Source organism: Pleurodeles waltl, chromosome 7 (assembly GCF_031143425.1).
Source record: "Pleurodeles waltl isolate 20211129_DDA chromosome 7, aPleWal1.hap1.20221129, whole genome shotgun sequence".
NCBI lineage: Eukaryota > Metazoa > Chordata > Amphibia > Caudata > Salamandridae > Pleurodeles > Pleurodeles waltl.
In genome coordinates this window covers 947271732-947293443 of record NC_090446.1, presented here as the reverse complement: position 1 = coordinate 947293443, position 21712 = coordinate 947271732, and the positions used below count along the sequence as shown (strand labels likewise).

The 21712-nt window shown below is 48.1% G+C and overlaps 1 protein-coding gene across 1 annotated transcript in view; it reads left to right on the top strand.

Moving 5' to 3' along the window:
* The window catches only part of DNAH17 (dynein axonemal heavy chain 17), a 7556186-nt gene that overhangs the window by 5027787 nt on the left and 2506687 nt on the right, over positions 1-21712 (top strand). The window lies entirely within an intron of this gene.

Genomic DNA, 21712 nt, shown 5'->3' with positions numbered 1-21712 from the left:
GTTCCACAGATAGGTACTTTTATCTCTGGGAGTCCAGCTGTGGTAGCTGATGGCTCCTTTGGTACAGGTTCACCACAGGAGAGGTTTCTCCCACCACAGGAATGGTATCTTTAATGGCAGGGTGGGGAAGGGATACTTTGATACACTTTTTACCTGTTGGTGGAGAGGGATCCTGAGATTTCAGGCCTTTTTCTCTCCTTTGCTTTTTCATTTCACCAGAAATAAGAGAAAGCAATTCCTCAGGGATATCCAGCATGGATGCATGGGTACTAAGCTCTACCTCAGCCCAACCCGAGGCCTCTAGGTCATTCCCTAAGACACAATCTACAGGTAAGCTAGGTGATACGACCACCTGTTCAGGGCCAGTAACTCCACCCTAACTAAGTTGAACTACAGCTAAGAGGAGAGATTGAGTGGAGTTATTGACATCAGTAACTTGGTACTTCTGTCCAAGGAGTTGTTGAGCAGGTGACACTGGGTTTTCAGTCACCAAAGTGATACAGACACCTGTGTCCCTGTAGGCCTGGGCCTCAACACCATTTATTAAGATTGTCTGCCTGTACTTATCCATGTTAAGGGGACAGGCAGCCAATGTGGCAAGGCCAATGCCACCAGGTGTGACAGAAACATTTCTTGGGACTCTCTACCCCAGTTTCTATTATGTTTCCAAAAGTGAACCAAACTACACCTTTAGTTTGACTATTGCCAGTAGTCTCACCACTATTACCACTACTGCTAGGGGCACTAGAGTCTGATGTCTTAGTGGTGGTAGGCTCAGGGGCTTTACCTGGGCAGGAATTATCCCCTGGCCAATGCCCTTATTTCTACACACATAGCACCAAGGCTTTTTCTGACTGTGTGAAGGGTTTGAAGAAGATGAAGAGGTTTTATCCCCACCCTCAGAGGAGTGTTTTGGACCTGAAGAAGGATATTTGTGTTTACTTTTATCCCTAAGCTTATCCTGAGATTTTTCACCATCTTTTTTTTTGCTGTTCTTGTCACCCCCTGTATGAGCTTTTCTGCTCACCCTTGTTCTGACCAATTTTGTTTGCATTCTTTCGCAATTCTTGGGGGGAGGTCAGATCTGAGTCTACAGGATACTGATGCAACAAGTCAGACACACAATTATTCAAAGTATGCTCTCGCACAATCAAGTTATATAGGCTTTCATAGTCAGTCACCTTACTGCCATTTAACCAACCTTCTAGGGCCTTCACAGAACAGTCTACAAAGCCTGTCCAGTCGTGTGATGATTCCTTTCTGGTCTCTATCAACTTAAGTCTATACTGTTCAGTGGTTAAGTCCAGACGATCTAAGAGTGCATTTTTAAGAACCTGGTAATTATCTGCATCATCCTCTCTGACAATAAGAAGTCTGTCTCTACCTTTGCCAGAGAAGGACAACCAAAGGATAGCAGCCCACTGCATGTGAGGGACCCTCTGAACTTTACAGGCCCTCTCAAGTGCAGCAAACCACTTGTTGATGCCATCACCATCCTTGTAAGGAGGTACAACTTTGTGCAGATTCTTAGAATCAAATGAAGGTTCCCTAACATTTCTATTTCTAAACCTGCTGCTGCCACCAAGTGGAACTAACCTCAAACCCTGCCTCTCTTTCTCCACAACCAGGGATTCCCTGTCTAAGACCAACTGTTGCTGCATTAGCCTCAGTCTGGCCTCCTCTAACCTCAGCTTTCTAAGTTCCCTATCTAGGGACTGGTCCTCAGGGTTAGAATTATGTGAAGCCTCTGAAACAGAGGTAAGATGAAAGTGTGCAGAGGCATACCTATCTCTTAACAGGGGCCGCTCTAGTGACCTGTCCTCTAGGGGTGAAGGGAGCCCTACTTGTGTGTGAACCCTTCCCACTACCAGTTATACTAAGGGGCTTGTTAACATATAGATCTGTGGAAGGACCCTCCCATGGATTGTCATTCTGCTCCTCTGAGCCTTCCTGGTTGGAGTCATCCTCTACCCCTTCCCCTGTCTGATCTGGACCAGTGCTGAGTCCCTGGTCATCCTGGAGAAGAAGATTTAAGGGGAACTCCTTATTGGGGTTCTTCCCAATCCCTAAACTTCTTTCAATACAAAGACCCCCCTCAAACTTTTAAAGTTTAGATTCTCATAGGTAGTCTTGACAACTCTAGGGGTAGCTTCTAGAGAAGACAGATTGAAAGAGAAAAAAGTTTAGGAAAGTGAGTAAAAAGTTAGTAGAATAACAAAGGTAACTTTTTAGAGAAAAGAGAAAACTTGTCAAAACTTTGTAAAAATGTTTTCAAAGTTTAAAGAACTTTTTAGATAGTTAGAAAATAGTTTCTAGGTATATATTATACATGCTTCAAGTATTGGAGCAAGCTTTTCTTGTGAAAAGCACAGGTAACAAAGTGGTAAAGCAATTGCAACTACTTATCCCACCGCTGCATCACCAATATAGGAGGCTGGCCTGGTTTGTAGTGGGTACCTTGGGTACTTACACCTTATACCAGGTCCAGTTGTCCCTTATTCGTGAAATGTAGTAGTGTTCTAGCAGCTGTCAACATCAGGGCATTGCGCGCTCTACGGGCGACTGGAATGCAAAAACCCAGCACTTATGAGATCACGTAATTCATGCATTATGCTGATATGCTGTTGTTTAACCTTTTACATTGCAAGGTGCTTATAAATACTGTTAATTTGCAATGTATTGCTGCAGGCTTTCAGAGTGTGTCAGGGTGTGGTCCCTTTCCAGGGCCTTCTAGAAGCTTTCCCTGCAGCATGACTGGGTGTGGTTGTGGGCTGGGCCAGACTATACTGTATATAAGGGAGCCAGCCCAGCTCCACGTGCTCACTATTCAGAGGTCCCATTGCAGAGCAGCAGCAACTTCCTGAGCTCCTGTTCCGGAGGCCTACTTTGATCTTCCAGGCCTTGCCCTTCATTCTGTTGGTGATCCTTGATCAGGGCGGTAAGACGGAGGTTGGGCTGGGCCCCCAATCCCGTTTTCGAAGGCATTCAAGTTCTTGGGACTAATTTTCATGTAGAGAGATTTTACCTTGTGCGTGTGAATGTGCTCTGGGTTTTTCTGGCATTTACATGTTGATATTCGAATCTGCAAGACGCGCAATTCATTCCTCGTGTTTAACTCTTGATATTCATTGTGCGCTACCATTTCTTGGCAGTTACATGGTGGCATTCGAATCGGCAAGACGCGCGATTCATTCCTCGTGTTTAACTCTTGATATTCATTGTGCGCTACCATTTCTTGGCAGTTACATGGTGGCATTCGAATCGGCAAGACGCGAGATTCATTCCTCGTGTTTAACTCTTAATATTTATTGTGCGCTACCATTTCTTGGCAGTTACATGGTGGCATTCGAATAGGCAAGACGCGCGATTCATTCCTTGTGTTTAACTCTTGATACTCATTGTGCTCAACCATTTCTTGGCATTTACAAGGTGGCATTTGAATCGGCAAGACGCGCGATTCATTCCCGCAATTAAAACTTGGGGGCATATTTATACTCCGTCTGCGCCGATTGTGCATCAAAAGTTTGGCCGCACAATCAGCGCAAATGTTACACCGTATTTAAACTTTGACGCCCGAGCCCGCGGACGACAAAATTCCGCCATGTGCGTAATTTTTTGGATGCGGCAACCCGCCTTGCGTTAATTATATGCAAGGTAGGCGTTCCCGTGCAAAAAATGGCTTATATGGCCGTGCGTCGTATTTATGCTTTCGGGCAAAAATGACGCACGGGCGGGAGGCGGAGCCAGAAAATGACACACAGCCCGATTTGCATGAAAAATTAACGCCTGGGTCAGGGCAGGCGTTAAAATGGGGCAAACACACCTGTATTTAATCAGAACACACAGAACAAACAGCAGAGCAGCAGAGCAGCAACAGGGAGCCATGGAGGTGATACTAATCCAGCTTGCATGCAGACGCAGAGCCCAGCAGCAACAACAGCAGCTACAACAACACCAGCAGGGACCCCAAAGGCAGCGCAGAAGGCAGGAGAGGATATTCCGCCCAAGAACCACCCTTCAGGGCCTCAGGGAACACAACATCATCCAGAGGTACCGGTTGAACTGGCAGGCCATTCAGTAGTTGCTGCGCAACATTGAACAGCAGTTGGCCCCCACTTTGGTGACACCCCGCATCATCCCAACAGAAACAAAGCTGCTTGCCATACTTCATATGCTGGCAAGTGGCTCTTTTCAAACAACTGGTGCCCTGGTTGGCGGAATATCACAACCATCATTCTCCGCCTTTTTGCCCAAAGTACTGGAAGCCATCATTCCACTGACACCCCGCCACATCTGCTTCCCTAACACACTGCAGAAGCAGCAGGAAACAAAACAGGGGTTCTACCTCATCAGTGGCTTCCCACACGTCCTTGGTGCAATTGACTGCGCGCATGTACGCCTTGTGCCACCTGCTGCAACTGAACACCTCTACCGCAACAGGAAGCACACACATTCCATCAACGTGCAGGCCATAGTCGATCACCAGAGATTGATCACCAATATCGTTGCTAAATATCCTGGGAGTGTACATGACTCATACATCTTCAGTTTCTGCACCATCAATGAACACTTCCAGGATGGACGGTATGGCAATGGACTACTTGTTGGTAAGTACAAAAACCTACTTATATACACACTACACAGCAACCCTCTGGGACACACAACACATACACCACAACAGCAACATGTCAACAGGAACACACTGAGGTCCTGACATCACTAGTCATGTTTCTTAAGTCACCATTGAACCTGTCACTGTAGGAGGCTGGCCTGGCTTGTAGTGGGTACCAAGGGGTACTTACACTCTGTACCAGGTCCAGTTATCCCTTATTAGTGTAGAAGAGGTGTTTCTAGCAGCTTAGGCTGATAGAAGGTAGCTATAGCAGAGCAGCTTAGGCTGAACTAGGAGACATGCAAAGCTCCTACTATACCACTGGTGTCATATGCACAATATCATAAGAAAACACAATACACAGATATACTAAAAATAAAGGTACTTTATTTTTATGACAATATGCCAAAAGTATCTCAGTGAGTACCCTCAGTATGAGGATGCCAAATATACACAAGATATATGTACACAATACCAAAAATATGCAGTAATAGCAAAAGGAAGTAATGCAAGCAATGTAAAGTTACAGTGGATTGCAATAGGAACACATAGGGATAGGAGCAACACAAACCATATACTCCAAAAGTGGAATGCGAACCATAAATGGACCCCAAACCTATGTGAGCTTGTAGAGGGTCGCTGGGGCTTTAAGAAAACAGTGAGGGATAGAAAAATAGCCCACCCCAAGACCCTGAAAAGTAGGTGTAAAGTGCACCTATAACCCCCAGAGAGCACAGAAGTCGTGATAGGGGGTTTCTGCAAGGAAGACCAACACCAGCAAAGCAACAACAGTGGATTTCCGGACCTGAGTACCTGTGGAACAAGGGGACCAAGTACAAGAGTTGCGACAATGTCGAGAGTGTGCAGATGCCTAGGAAATGCCAGCTGAGGGTGCAAAGAAGCTGCCACTGGATGGTAGAAGCTGTGGATTCTGCAAGAACGAAGAGGGCTAGAGACTTCCCCTTTGGAGGATAGATGTCCCACGTCGTGAAGAAGCTTGCAGACATGCTGCCACGCAGAAAGACCGCAAATAAGCCTTGCTAGCTGCAAGGGTCGCGGTTAGGGTTTTTGGATGCTGCTGTGGCCCAGGAGGCACCAGGATGTCGCCACTTGGATGAGGAGACAGAGGGGGCGCCCAGCAAGTCAGGGAGCCCTCACAGAAGCAGGCAGCACCTGCAGAAGTACCGGAACAGACACTTGGAGGAGGAGTGAACCGGAGTCCACCCGAAGTCAGAAAGGGGAGTCCCACGACGCCGGAGGACAACTCAGAAGGTTGTGCACTGCAGGTTAGAGTGTCGGGGACCCAGGCTTGGCTGCGCACGAAGGAAATCCTGGAAGAGTGCACAGGAGCTGGAGCAGCTGCAAATCACGCAGTACCCAGCAATGCAGTCTAGCGTGGGGAGGCAAGGACTTACCTCCACCAAACTTGGACTGAAGAGTTACTGGACTGTGGGAGTCACTTGGACAGAGTTGCTGAGTTCCAGGGACCACGCTCGTTGTGCTGAGAGGGGACCCAGAGGACTGGTGATGCAGTCTTTTGTTGCCTGCGGTTGCAGGGGGAAGATTCCGTCGACCTACGGGAGATTTCTTCAGAGCTCCTGGTGCAAGAAGGAGGCAGGCTACCACCAGGAAACAGTTGAGAAGGCAGCAGGAGAAGCGATACAAGGTTGCAGTAGTCGTCTTTGCTACTTTGTTGTGGTTTTGCAGGCGTCCTGAGCAGTCAGCGGTCGATCCTTTGGTAGAAGGTGAAGAGAGAGATGCAGAGGAACTCTGGTGAGCTCTTGCATTCGGTATCTGAAGAATTCCCCAAAGCAGAGACCCTAAATAGCCAGAAAAGGACGTTTGGCTACCTAGGAAGGAGGATAGACTAGTAAGAAAGGTAAGAGCCTATCAGAAGGAGTCTCTGACGTCACCTGCTGGCACTGGCCACTCAGAGCAGTCCAGTGTGCCAGCAACACCTCTGTTTCCAAGATGGCAGAGGTCTGGGGCACACTGGAGGAGCTCTGGGCACCTCCCCTGGGAGGTGCAGGTCAGGGGAGTGGTCACCCCCCTTTCCTTTGTCCAGTTTCGTGCCAGAGCAGGGCTGGGGGATCCCTAAACCGGTGTAGACTGGCTTATGCAGAGATGGGCAGCATCTGTGCCCATCAAAGCATTTCCAGAGGTTGGGGGATGCTACTCCTCCCCAGCCTTCACACCTATTTCCAAAGTGAGCAGGTGTCACACCCTCTCTCAGAGGAAATCCTTTCTTCTGCCATCCTGTGCCAGTGCTGCCTGGACCCCAGGGGGGCAGACACCTGTCTGAGGGGTTGGCAGCAGCAGCAGCTGCAGTGCAAACCCTGAAAAGGCAGTTTGGCAGTACCTGGGTTCTGTGCTAGAGACCCCAGGGATCATGGAATTGTCTCCCCAATGCCAGAATGGCATTGGGGTGACAATTCCATGATCTTGGACACGTTACATGGCCATGTTCGGAGTTACCATTGTGAAGCTATACATAGGTAGTGACCTATGTATAGTGCACGCGTGAAATGGTGTCCCTGCACTCACAAAGTCCGGGGAATTTGCCCTGAACAATGTGGGGGCAACTTGGCTAGTGCAAGGGTGCCCACACACTAAGTAACTTTGCACCCAACCTTCACCAGGTGAAGGTTAGACATATAGGTGACTTATAAATTACTTAAGTGCAGTGGTAAATGGCTGTGAAATAATGTGGACGTTATTTCACTCAGGCTGTACTGGCAGGCCTGTGTAAGAATTGTCAGATCTCCCTATGGGTGGCAAAAGAAATGCTGCAGCCCATAGGGATCTCCTGGAACTCCAATACCCTGGGTACCTCAGTACCATGTACTAGGGAATTATAAGGGTGTTCCAGTATGCCAATGTGAATTGGTGAAATTGGTCACTAGCCTGTTAGTGACAATTTGGAAGCAGAGTGAGCAGAACCACTGAGGTTCTGGTTAGCAGAGCCTCAGTGAGACAGTTAGGCATCACACAGGGAACACATACATATAGGTCACAAACTTATGAGCACTGGGGTCCTGGCTAGCAGGGTCCCAGTGACACATAACAAACACACTGACAACATAGGGTTTTCACTATGAGCACTGGGCCCTGGCTAGCAGGATCCCAGTGAGACAGTGAAAACACCCTGACATATACTCACAAACAGGCCAAAAGTGGGAGTAACAAGGCTAGAAAGAGGCTACTTTCTCACAGTCACACATCGGAAATTACTGTACAGCCTAATGTTAAGTCGTCAATGAGTGTGCTTGCCTAAATGTCACCTTGCGAATTGTAAGTGTCCTAATGACCTTTACATTAATCCATTGCATAAGTTTCAAGGTATGGGATATCCAGGGTAATTTGATATGAACGTGTTAACAACACTTTCAATTTTAACTGTGCATGGAACTATCATCTCACCCCCAGTGAAGACACACAGACACCTGTATCACAAGTCACAATGCCAGGGAGGGCACACTGTTCTGCAAATCCCAAAACATACTGCTGACAAACGGTTAGCCGACAAACACTCGTTAAGCCAAGGAAACAACACAATGCAGATGGTACAGCCTACAAGCATAGGATGCCACATTAGTACACAAAAGAGTCACAGACAACACAAGACAACTACTGCCATGAAAGGTCTTTTCAATAGTGCCAGCTACATCAACATGATCCCATTCATTTTCTCTTGCAGCTGATCAGGGGTATGGCATCCAGCCATGGATTATGACACCATTTGGCAACCCAAGTACTGCTGCACAGCGTGCATACAACGACGCCCATAGGAGGACACGCAGCATTGTCGAGCGGACCTTCGGCATCCTCAAGTCAAGGTTCCGCTGCCTCGACATCACTGGTGGTAGCCTCCTATATTCCCCCGAGATGGTCATCCTCACATGTGCAATATTGCACAACATTTGTATCAAAAGAAACATTCCCCTCCTGGAACCAGAGCCACACATGCCTGAAGAGGAGGATGCTGGCCTGCAACAGGAGGGGGAAATACAGAACACAGCTGCTGGTATACGCAGGCGGCAACAGATTGTAAATAATTTCTTCTGAATATGATCACCTTCACCATTTTAGTTAACAAATTTAAATAAACACCCATTCTAATCACCATATCATGGTCTGGCTATTCCTTTTTGCACACCTTCATCTTTACTTATCAGAATAAGAATGTTGCCTCATGGAGCATTGCTGAGATACTAAGTAGGACACGGAACATCCCAGAGCTAATGTGATGCCTAACATACAATGGTCACATACACACACACTCTTAATGACATATATCATGTACATATCTCCTTTGAAGGCCAATAGCAGAGGACCACAACTATTTCACACATACATGTTGAAAGCAAGGTCCAACGCAGCATATGGCACACAACTAAGACACCATCACTCAATAAGGGGAAAACAAGCCTCATACATGAGGCAGTCAATGTGCTTTGGCATCAGTAACAGGAATGCCTGACCAGACCCTTGACAGCAGTTAGTCCAACTGCATCCAATATTTGCAAGGACTATCTGTGACTAGAGATCCATAGAAGCAGAACAGAGACAGCACAAGTGCCACACATATGACATGCATTGCGCACATGACATTCCATGTACATGTCAGCCCATTTCCTAACTCATTACACACCCATGCACCTGGTCACAACCCACCTGTTGGAAGAGGTCCCTGGAATACTAAGATGTGTACCCTGATAATACCTCCTCTACACACACAGAACAACATTAGCAAACCAGTGTGCTACACCCTTTCCTATGGTATGCCATTGTCATAGAACATCTGACTGCAAGGACGTCAGGTCAATTTATACACTGTCTTCTAGTTTCAAAGCCCTGTTAGCACATGTAGATTGATTCCCCTGTGAAAATGTCTGTTGGCCCTTAGAATGCAAGTCTCACCTACAGGACTGGTGAGAAACAGATGCAGCCCACACCTATGATCACCTCCATGCACACAAACCCATTTCAAAAAGCACTGCCACTGATGATGTCTGGAACAGCATAGGAGTTGCCATTATGTCAAATACACCGTCAACCATTGATACTAATTAAGCCGTGTAACACAGCCCTTGGGTTCATTTGTCACCTTCAAAAACACAGGACATACACAGTTTGACATGTCAACTGTCTACTTTGTCCCCAAAACAGTCTCAGTCAGACCACTGATTACGTAACTTGTCAAGTAACTGAATCCTGAATCACCTTGCATTCTCTCAGCCTGACTGGCAACTGTCTGTGCGTCACACTAAAGCAGTGGTTCCCAACCTGTGGTCCGGGGACCCCTCGGGGTCCGCGAAGCCTCCTTAGGGGGTCCGCAACTGCTTAGAAAATTCATCAATATTAACAGATTAGGTCCCTGGCTTTCACAAATGACTTAGTTGGGGGTCCCCGGACTCCATTAATGGTTCAGTGGGGGTCCCTGGGTTCCAGTAATCATAAAGTGGGGGTCCACAGAAGTCAAAAGGTTGGGAACCACTGCACTAAAGTATCCCTGTGTCTACATATATACCACACTTGCGTTAGCATCAGGGGACATTGGGCATGGGCTTCTTCCATGCATACCCAAATACATTGTATAGCATCCTCTGCCTTTTAACTGTACCATTTGAGTTACATCCTCTTGGAAAAGCAAAATTCATGGCCCAACCCTTGTCTGGGTTGCATTTATGCATGAATGACAAAGTGTGACAGTGTCCCAGGGCCGTAGGCAGGGATTGGGTACGGGGCTGTCAGCACAACCAGCAACCTCTGATAATGTCCATGAATAATACACAAATGTCAGGACCCTGACAGTTCACACACAGCATCACAGTGTGCACAACATAGTGATGGGCCGTGTGTGGTGAATAGCTGCGAGAATAATCAGCACAGAGGCTATGATGTTCCCAGATGCAGTGGGAAGTGCAGAGGCCAACCTGTGTACAAATGTTGTAATGACACCTGCCGGAACATGACACCTGAGACATTATCTCACTCAGCACACCAAGGTTGCCCTGTTGACTGTCTCATTACACGTCTTTAGTGACAGGGTGGGACCATCCACATGTTGGTTCACATGTCCACATCTACTTTACTCACATTGATCAACCAAGGATACTCAGTAGATACAGGAATAGCTGCCGCTGACTCATGATGAGTCCTGGACCGAACTGTGACAAATTACACCCCAAACAATCTACAGGATCATCATTGGACCACACACATGAACAAGACACCTATGTGCAATTGATCACTGAAAATAAGTGGACACGTGCTGTCTTGTATGCTGGTCCACCACAGCCACTTGATAGTTGGGGCTCACTTCTATGGCCTCAACTGTGGTGTCATCATACATATGAGATTCACCCTTGTCTGTCTGTGCAAACAACCTGGTACCCACTTTCCTCAATACATGTGCATGACTCATTCTCCAAGTAGTGCCTAGGAAGCTCTTACCAATACTCTAGGACATAGGATGTAGAAAATGTGGACCATTGACATTAACAAGCGTCTGCCATCCACCTGGTGCATGCTATGTCACATATGGTGTCTACGTGACCCTAAAACTTGGAAGTACACTTTACGGGTGTTGTTACATGTATGACTAACACATGCCCTTGCTAATTTTCAATGTGACTTGCATCTAAGGATTGGACACATGGACGTCACATTCATACAACCATATGTACAATTATGCTTCATGTGATACACACACACACTTGGTCAACCAAAACATTAGTTGTCAAAGCACACACTTTGAGCCAAAGGCATTTAGGTATTGTACATATGTGCGTCACATTGCTATCCTCTCCTTATGCCAAACATGCACAATTTCTGCAACACATATATGTAGGCCACACTTATGACCATCTATTGCGTCAGCCAACTGTAAAAATACTGTGAAGGGTGTAGTGGATGATGTTCCGCTGCAGTATGATGTCACACATGTGAACATACACCATCAACACCATACTGTCTTCAATTAGCCAATCTCTGATGTGTTCCTGTGAGAAAGTAGCCTCTTTCTAGCCTTCTTACCCCCACTTTTGGCCTGTTTGTGAGTGTGTGTCAGGGTGTTTTCACTGTCTCACTGGGATCCTGCTAGCCAGGGCCCAGTGCTCACAGTGAAAACCCTATGTTTTCAGAATGTTTGTTATGTGTCACTGGGACCCTGCTAGTCAGGACCCCAGTGCTCATAAGTTTGTGGCCTATATGTATGTGTTCCCTGTGTAGTGCCTAACTGTCTCACTGAGGCTCTGCTAATCAGAACCTCAGTGGTTATGCTCTCTCATTTCTTTCAAATTGTCACTAACAGGCTAGTGACCAATTTTACCAATTTACATTGGCTTACTGGAACACCCTTATAATTCCCTAGTATATGGTACTGAGGTACCCAGGGTATTGGGGTTCCAGGAGATCCCTATGGGCTGCAGCATTTCTTTTGCCACCCATAGGGAGCTCTGACAATTCTTACACAGGCCTGCCACTGCAGCATGAGTGAAATAACGTCCACGTTATTTCACAGCCATTTTACACTGCACTTAAGTAACTTATAAGTCACCTATATGTCTAACCTATACCTGGTAAAGGTTGGGTGCTAAGTTACTTAGTGTGTGGGCACCCTGGCACTAGCCAAGGTGCCCCCACATTGTTCAGGGCCAATTCCCCGGACTTTGTGAGTGCGGGGACACCATTACACGCGTGCACTACATATAGGTCACTACCTATATGTAGCTTCACAATGGTAACTCCGAATATGGCCATGTAATATGTCTATGATCATGGAATTGCCCCCTCTATACCATCCTGGCATAGTTGGCACAATCCCATGATCCCAGTGGCCTGTAGCACAGACCCTGGTACAGCCAAACTGCCTCTCCCAGGGTTTCACTGCAGCTGCTGCTGCTGCCAACCCCTCAGACAGGCATCTGCCCTCCTGGGGTCCAGCCAGGCCTGGCCCAGGATGGCAGAACAAAGGACTTCCTCTGAGAGAGGGTGTTACACCCTCTCCCTTTGGAAAATGGTGTGAAGGCAGGGGAGGAGTAGCCTCCCCCAGCCTCTGGAAATGCTTTCATGGGCACATTTGGTGCCCATTTCTGCATAAGCCAGTCTACACCGGTTCAGGGACCCCTTAGCCCTGCTCTGGCGCGAAACTGGACAAAGGAAAGGGGAGTGACCACTCCCCTGACCTGTACCTCCCCTGGGAGGTGCCCAGAGCTCCTCCAGTGTGCTCCAGACCTCTGCCATCTTGGAAACAGAGCTGCTGCTGGCACACTGGACTGCTCTGAGTGGCCAGTGCCACCAGGTGACGTCAGAGACTCCTTCTGATAGGCTCCTTCAGGTGTTGCTAGCCTATCCTCTCTCCTAGGTTAGCCAAACCCTCTTTTCTGGCTATTTAGGGTCTCTGTCTCTAAGGATTCTTTAGATAACGAATGCAAGAGCTCATCAGAGTTTCTCTGCATCTCTCTCTTCACCTTCTGCCAAGGAATCGACTGCTGACCGCGCTGGAAGCCTGCAACACTGCAACAAAGTAGCAAAGACGACTACTGCAACTCTGTAACGCTGATCTTGCCGCCTTCTCGACTGTTTTCCTGGTGGTGCATGCTGTGGGGGTAGTCTGCCTCCTCTCTGCACTAGAAGCTCCGAAGAAATCTCCCGTGGGTCGACGGAATCTTCCCCCTGCAACCGCAGGCACCAAAAAGCTGCATTACCGGTCCCTTGGGTCTCCTCTCAGCACAACGAGCGAGGGCCCTTGAATCCAGCAACTCTGTCCAAGTAACTCCCACAGTCCAGTGACTCTTCAGTCCAAGTTTGGTGAAGGTAAGTCCTTGCCTCCCCACGCCAGACTGCATTGTTGGAAACCGCGTCTTTTGCAACTACTCCGGCCCCTGTGCACTTCCAGCGGAAATCCTTTGTGCACAGCCAAGCCTGGGTCCACGGCACTCTAACCTGCATTGCACGACTTTCTAAGTTGGTCTCCGGCGACGTGGGACTCCTTTGTGTAACTTCGGGTGAGCACTGTTTCAAGCATCCTCGTAGTGCCTCTTTCTGGCACTTCTCCGGGTGCTACCTGCTGCTGAGAGGGCTTCTTGTCTTGCTCGACGTCTCCTCTCTTGCCTGACGCAATTTGCGACATCCTGGTCCCTCCTGGGCCACAGCAGCATCCAAAAACACTAACCGCATGATTTGCAGCTAGCAAGGCTTGTTCGCGTTCTTTCGGAGGGAAAAAACGTCTGCACGACTCTCCACGGCAAGATAGATCCGTCCACCAAAGGGTAAGTCTATAGCCCTTTTCGTTCCTGCAGAAACCTCAGCTTCTTCTGTCCAGTAGAAGCTTCTTTGCACCCACAGCTGGCATTTCCTGGGCATATGCCCATCTCCGACTTGCTTGTGACTTTTGGACTTGGTCCCCTTGTTCCACAGGTACCCTAGATTGGAAATCCACCATTGTTGCATTGTTGGTTTGTGTCTTTCCTGCATTATTCCTCTATCACGACTTCTTTGTCCTTTGGGGAACTTTAGTGCACTTTGCACTCACTTTCAGGGTCTTGGGGAGGGTTATTTTTCTAACTCTCACTATTTTCTAATAGACCCAGCGACCCTCTACAAGGTCACATAGGTTTGGGGTCCATTCGTGGTTCGCATTCCACTTTTGGAGTATATGGTTTGTGTTGCCCCTATCCCTATGTGTCCCCATTGCATCCTATTGTAACTATACATTGTTTGCACTGTTTTCTAAGACTATACTGCATATTTTTGGTATTGTGTATATATATCTTGTGTATATTTCCTATCCTCTCACTGAGGATACACTCTGAGATACTTTGGCATATTGTCATTTTTAGTATAACTGTGTATTGTGTTTTCTTATGATATTGTGCAAGTGACACTTGTGGTACTGTGGGAGCTTCACTCGTCTCCTAGTTCAGCCTAAGCTGCTCTGCTAAGCTACCATTATCTATCAGCCTATTCTGCTAGACACCCTATACACTAATAAGGGATAACTGGGCCTGGTGCAAGGTGCAAGTGTCCCTTGGTACTCACTACAAGCCAGTCCAGCCTCCTACATTGGTTGTGCAGCGGTGGGATAAGTGCTTTGAGACTACTTACCACTCTTGTCATTGTACTTTTCATGAGAGAAAAATATACAAAACAAGTTCAGTGTGTGTACACATAACTAAAACGTTTTGCATTTCCTCTTTTCACTCTTTTCTAAGTGCTGAAAAGTACATATAAACTTTCTAAAAAGTTCTAAAAAGTTTAAAAAGTTTTTTTCTGTCTTTTTAAAAGTTCTGAAAACTTTTTTCTCTTTTTCTATCACTTTAACTCTCTCTAAAAATGTCTGGCACAGGCCAAAATGTTGACCTGTCTAAGATTGCATATGATCACCTTAGCTGGAAAGGAGCAAGGAGTCTCTGCATAGAGAGAGGTTTGAGTGTAGGGAAGAATCCTTCCTTGGAACTGTTACTTAACATGCTTAGAGAACAAGATAAGGCTAAAAGTGCCCCATCTGTTGAAAAAGTAGCTAATGGTTCCCAATCTGATCCAGGGACTCCCCCAGGAAAAGATTCAGGAAAGAAACTTCTGAGCCTGCCCATTACTAGACAGTCTAGCATAGTTGTTACTGAGGTGGAGTCACATCATACAGATGATGTGCTCTCACATTACACTGTCAGCCAAGCTGTTAGGGTGCCCTCTGTAAGGGACAGGTCTCCTTCTGTTCATTCCCATCATACCTCTGTGTCTAGAAATGTCCCTCCCACCAACCCTGATGACAGATTGTTAAAAAGGGAACTCAATAAGTTGAGGGTGGAACAAACCAGACTGAAGCTTAAAAAGCAACAGCTGGATTTGGATAGACAGTCTTTAGAATTAGAGAAGGAAAGACAGAAGTTGGGTTTAGAAACCTATGGTGGCAGCAGCAGTATTCCCCATAGTCATCCTGCAAAAGAGCATGATTCCAGGAATCTGCATAAGATAGTTCCCCCTTATAAGGAGGGGGATGACATTAACAAGTGGTTTGCTGCACTTGAGAGGGCCTGTGTTGTACAGGATGTCCCTCAAAGGCAGTGGGCTGCTATCCTATGGCTATCATTTAGTGGAAAAGGTAGGGATAGGCTCCTTACTGTGAAAGAAAGTGATGCCAATAATTTTACAGTTCTTAAGAATGCACTCCTGGATGGTTATGGCTTAACCACTGAACAATACAGGATAAAGTTCAGAGAGACCAAAAAGGAGTCTTCACAAGACTGGGTTGATTTCATTGACCATTCAGTGAAGGCCTTGGAGGGGTGGTTACATGGCAGTAAAGTTACTGATTATGACAGCCTGTATAACTTGATCCTGAGAGAGCATATTCTTAATAATTGTGTGTCTGATTTGTTGCACCAGTACTTGGTGGACTCTGATCTGACCTCTCCCCAAGAATTGGGAAAGAAGGCAGACAAATGGGTCAGAACAAGGGTGAACAGAAAAGTTCATACAGGGGGTGACAAAGAGAACACTAAGAAGAAAGATGGTGAACAATCTCAAGATAAGCATGGGGATAAGGGTAAAACCAAAGATCCTACTTCAAATCTTAAACACTCTTCAGGGGGTGGGGATAAAACAAATTCTTCCTCTTCTTCTCAACCTACACAATTTAAAAAGCCTTGGTGCTTTGTGTGTAAAAATAGAGGCCATAGGCCAGGGGATAAGTCCTGTCCAGGTAAACCCCCTGAGCCTACCACCACTAATACATCAAGCTCTAGTGCCCCTAGCAGTAGTGGTACTAGTGGTGGGACTGCTGGCAACAGTCAAGTTAAGGGTGTAGTTGGGTTCACTTATGGGTCCATAGTAGAAACTGGGGTAGTCAGTCCCAAGACAGTTTCTGTCACACCTAGTGGCATTGGCCTTGCCACACTGGCTGCTTGTCCCCTTACAATGGATAAGTACAGGCAGACAGTTTCAATAAATGGTGTTGAGGCCTTGGCCTACAGGGACACAGGTGCCAGTATCACTTTGGTGACTGAAAACCTAGTGCACCCTGATCAACACATCATTGGACAACAGTATAAGATTATTGATGTCCATAACTCCACTAAGTTTCTTCCCTTAGCCATAATTCAGTTTAGTTGGGGTGAAGTTACTGGCCCAAAGCAGGTGGTGGTATCACCTAGCTTACCTGTAGACTGTCTCTTAGGTAATGACCTAGAGACCTCAGGTTGGGCTGATGTAGAGTTTTATGCCCATGCAGCCATGCTGGGCATCCCTGAGGAATTGTTCCCTCTCATTTCTACTGAATTGAAAAAGCAAAGGAGAGAAGGCATGAAAACTCAGGATCCCTCTCCATCAACAGGTAAACAGGGTATCACAGTATCCTCTAACCACCCTACCATTCAGGATACCATTCCTGTGGTGGGAGAAACCTCTTTTGGGGTGGCACCTGTTCCAAGGGAATCATCAGTTGGCAAAATTGCACTCCCTGAGGTAGAAGTACCTCTCTGTGAGATAACTAACATTGGTGAGAAAAAGAGCACCATTTTAGTTAACATGGAGCATCCCTCCAACCCTCCCAGAGAAACTTTAGTGCAGAAAACCTGCACTGCCTCATAACACTTAGGACAGCATCCCTGCCCTAGTGTGGAGCTCATAGGACAGCATCCCTGCCCTGCTCCAACTCAAGAGAAACAGCATCCCTGTTCTCTCTTCCAGCCATATGGACAAAGGTTTTGCCCAGCTATGGCTTTATAGAGGCAGCATCCCTGTCTGGCATTTCCATTATTACAAATAGGTTCAGTGGACAATTCCCACTGCTCTAAACTAAAACTTACTGATAGAAACTCTAAAAATACATCTTCACATTGTTGCTTAGCTAAAAAACTTCAAACAGGGTGGTTTACATCCCCACAGGGAAGTAACCATATAGTGGATGATAAAGGGAGTAACCAGTCTATTGCAGAGCTACTCTCTACTTATCACCACTTAGACAATAAAGTCTCAACTGGCCAAGGTTAGCCTTATTGTCCTTCGTTTGGGGGGGGGTTGTGTGAGAAAGTAGCCTCTTTCTAGCCTTGTTACCCCCACGTTTGGCCTGTTTGTGAGTGTATGTCAGGGTGTTTTCACTGTCTCACTGGGATCCTGCTAGCCAGGGCCCAGTGCTCACAGTGAAAACCCTATGTTTTCAGTATGTTTGTTATGTGTCACTGGGACCCTGCTAGTCAGGACCCCAGTGCTCATAAGTTTGTGGCCTATATGTATGTGTTCCCTGTGTAGTGCCTAACTGTCTCACTGAGGCTCTGCTAATCAGAACCTCAGTGGTTATGCTCTCTCATTTCTTTCAAATTGTCACTAACAGGCTAGTGACCAATTTTACCAATTTACATTGGCTTACTGGAACACCCTTATAATTCCCTAGTATATGGTACTGAGGTACCCAGGGTATTGGGGTTCCAGGAGATCCCTATGGGCTGCAGCATTTCTTTTGCCACCCATAGGGAGCTCTGACAATTCTTACACAGGCCTGCCACTGCAGCCTGAGTGAAATAACGTCCACGTTATTTCACAGCCATTTTACACTGCACTTAAGTAACTTATAAGTCACCTATATGTCTAACCTTTACCTGGTAAAGGTTGGGTGCTAAGTTACTTAGGGGGTGATTCTGACTGTGGCGGGCGGCCTCGGCCGCCCGCCACAGTCCCGCCGACAAATGACCGCACCGCGGTCAAAAGACCGCGGCGGCCATTCTTACATTTCCGCTGGGCCGGCGGGCGCTCTCCAAAAGAGCGCCCGCCGGCCCAGCGGAAATGCCCCTGCAATGAGGATGCTGGCTCCGAATGGATCCGGCGGAGTTGCAGGGGTGCGACGGGTGCAGTGGCACCCGTCGCGTATTTCAGTGTCTGCTTTGCAGACACTGAAATACTTTGCGGGCCCTCTTACGGGGGCCCCTGCAGTGCCCATGCCATTGGCATGGGCACTGCAGGGGCCCCCAGGGGCCCCGCGGCACCCCCTACCGCCATCCTGTTCCTGGCGGGAGACCCGCCAGGAACAGGATGGCGGTAGGGGGTGTCAGAATCCCCATGGCGGCGGAGCGCGCTCCGCCGCCATGGAGGATTCTCCCGAGCAGCGGAAAGTCGGCGGGAGACCGCCGACTTTCCGTTTCTGACCGCGGCTGAACCGCCGCGGTCAGAATGCTCGAGGGAGCACCTCCAGCCTGTTGGCGGTGCTCCCGTGGTCGGTGACCCTGGCGGTCACCGACCGCCAGGGTCAGAATGACCCCCTTAGTGTGTGGGCACCCTGGCACTAGCCAAGGTGCCCCCACATTGTTCAGGGCCAATTCCCCGGAATTTGTGAGTGCGGGGACACCATTACACGCGTGCACTACATATAGGTCACTACCTATATGTAGCTTCACAATGGTAACTCCGAATATGGCCATGTAATATGTCTATGATCATGGAATTGCCCCCTCTATACCATCCTGGCATAGTTGGCACAATCCCATGATCCCAGTGGCCTGTAGCACAGACCCTGGTACTGCCAAACTGCCTTTCCCGGGGTTTCACTGCAGCTGCAGCTGCTGCTGCTGCCAACCCCTCAGACAGGCATCTGCCCTCCTGGGGTCCAGCCAGGCCTGGCCCAGGATGGCAGAACAAAGGACTTCCTCTGAGAGAGTGTGTTACACCCTCTCCCTTTGGAAAATGGTGTGAAGGCAGGGGAGGAGTAGCCTCCCCCAGCCTCTGGAAATGCTTTCATGGGCACATTTGGTGCCCATTTCTGCATAAGCCAGTCTACACCGGTTCAGGGACCCCTTAGCCCTGCTCTGGCGCGAAACTGGACAAAGGAAAGGGGAGTGACCACTCCCCTGACCTGCACCTCCCCTGGGAGGTGCCCAGAGCTCCTCCAGTGTGCTCCAGACCTCTGCCATCTTGGAAACAGAGGTGCTGCTGGCACACTGGACTGCTCTGAGTGGCCAGTGCCACCAGGTGACGTCAGAGACTCCTTCTGATAGGCTCCTTCAGGTGTTGCTAGCCTATCCTCTCTCCTAGGTAGCCAAACCCTCTTTTCTGGCTATTTAGGGTCTCTGTCTCTGGGGAAACTTTAGATAACGAATGCAAGAGCTCATCCGAGTTCCTCTGCATCTCTCTCTTCACCTTCTGCCAAGGAATCGACTGCTGACCGTGCTGGAAGCCTGCAAAACTGCAACATAGTAGCGAAGACGACTACTGCAACTCTGTAACGCTGATCCTGCCGCCTTCTCGACTGTTTTCCTGGTGGTGCATGCTGTGGGGGTAGTCTGCCTCCTCTCTGCACTAGAAGCTCCGAAGAAATCTCCCGTGGGTCGACGGAATCGTCCCCCTGCAACCGCAGGCACCAAAGAACTGCATCACCGGTACCCTGGGTCTCCTTTCAGCACAACGAGCGAGGTCCCTTGAATCCAGCACCTCTGTCCAAGTGACTCCCACAGTCCAGTGACTCTTCAGTCCAAGTTTGGTGGAGGTAAGTCCTTGGCTCCCCACGCCAGACTGCATTGCTGGGAACCGCGACTTTTGCAGCTACTCCGGCCTCCGTGCACTTTCGGCGGAAATCCTTTGTGCACAGTCCAGACTGGGTCCACGGCACTCTAACCTGCGTTGCACGACCTCCTAAGTTGTTCTCCGGCGACGTGGGACTCCTCTGTGCGACTTCGGGTGAGCACTGTTTCACGCATCCTCGTAGTGCCTGTTTCTGGCACTTCTCCGGGTGCTACCTGCTAATGAGAGAGCTCCTTGTCTTGCTCGATGTCCCCTCTGTCTCCTGACACAATTTGCAACATCCTGGTCCCTCCTGGGCCACAGCAGCATCCAAAAACCCTTACCGCACGATTTGAAGCTAGCAAGGCTTGTTGGCGGTCTTTCGGCGGGAAAACACTTCTGCACGACTCTCCACGGAGTGAGGGATCCGTCCTCCAAAGGGGAAGTCTCTAGCCCTTGTCGTTTCTGCAGAAACCTAAGCTTCTTCTGTCCAGTAGAAGCTTCTTTGCACCCACAGCTGGCATTTCCTGGGCATCTGCCAATCTCCGACTTGCTTGTGACTTTTGGACTTGGTCCCCTTGTTCCACATGTACCCTCGACTGGAAATCCATCGTTGTTGCATTGCTGGTTTGTGTCTTTCCTGCAGAATTCCCCTATCACGACTTCTATGTCCTTTGGGGAACTTTAGTGCACTTTGCACTCACTTTTCAGGGTCTTGGGGTGGGCTATTTTTCTAACCCTTACTATTTTCTAATAGTCCCAGCGACCCTCTACAAGGTCACATAGGTTTGGGGTCCATTCGTGGTTCGCATTCCACTTTTGGAGTATATGGTTTGTGTTGCCCCTATCCCTATGTGTCCCCATTGCATCCTATTGTAACTATACATTGTTTGCACTGTTTTCTAAGACTATACTGCATATTTTTGGTAATGTGTACATATATCTTGTGTATATTTCCTATCCTCTCACTGAGGGTACACTCTAAGATACTTTGGCATATTGTCATAAAAATAAAGTACCTTTATTTTTAGTATAAATGTGTATTGTGTTTTCTTATGATATTGTGCATATGACACTAAGTGGTACTGTAGGATTCACTCGTCTCCTAGTTCAGCCTAAGCTGCTCTGCTAAGCTACCATTATCTATCAGCCTATGCTGCTAGACACCCTATACACTAATAAGGGATAACTGGGCCTGGTGCAAGGTGCAAGTACCCCTTGGTACTCACTACAAGCCAGTGCAGCCTCCTACAAACATCTGCTGGACTTCCTGGCCCCAGAATTGCCACCGGTGCAGGACAGCCCACTAGGCCTGGCACCAGACAAACACAGACCTCCTCCACCGGTACCCAGACTGCCACTGCTCCATCTGTTGACCCTGCAGCTTTTAACAGAATGGAACATAAGATGGACAAAGTGCTGCGCAAGTTGAGCCACCTGAGCCGGGACGTGCGGCACATTAAACTGCGGGTCAAGGACATTAAGAGGACCCTCCGGAGGGCCAACCTCTAACCACAATTTTTTTGATGGACATGATTCCCTCCCTTCCCTCCTCTTTCCTTGTTCTAATAGTTAGTGGGCTTAGGGGGCTTAGTGTTAGGTTAGTAT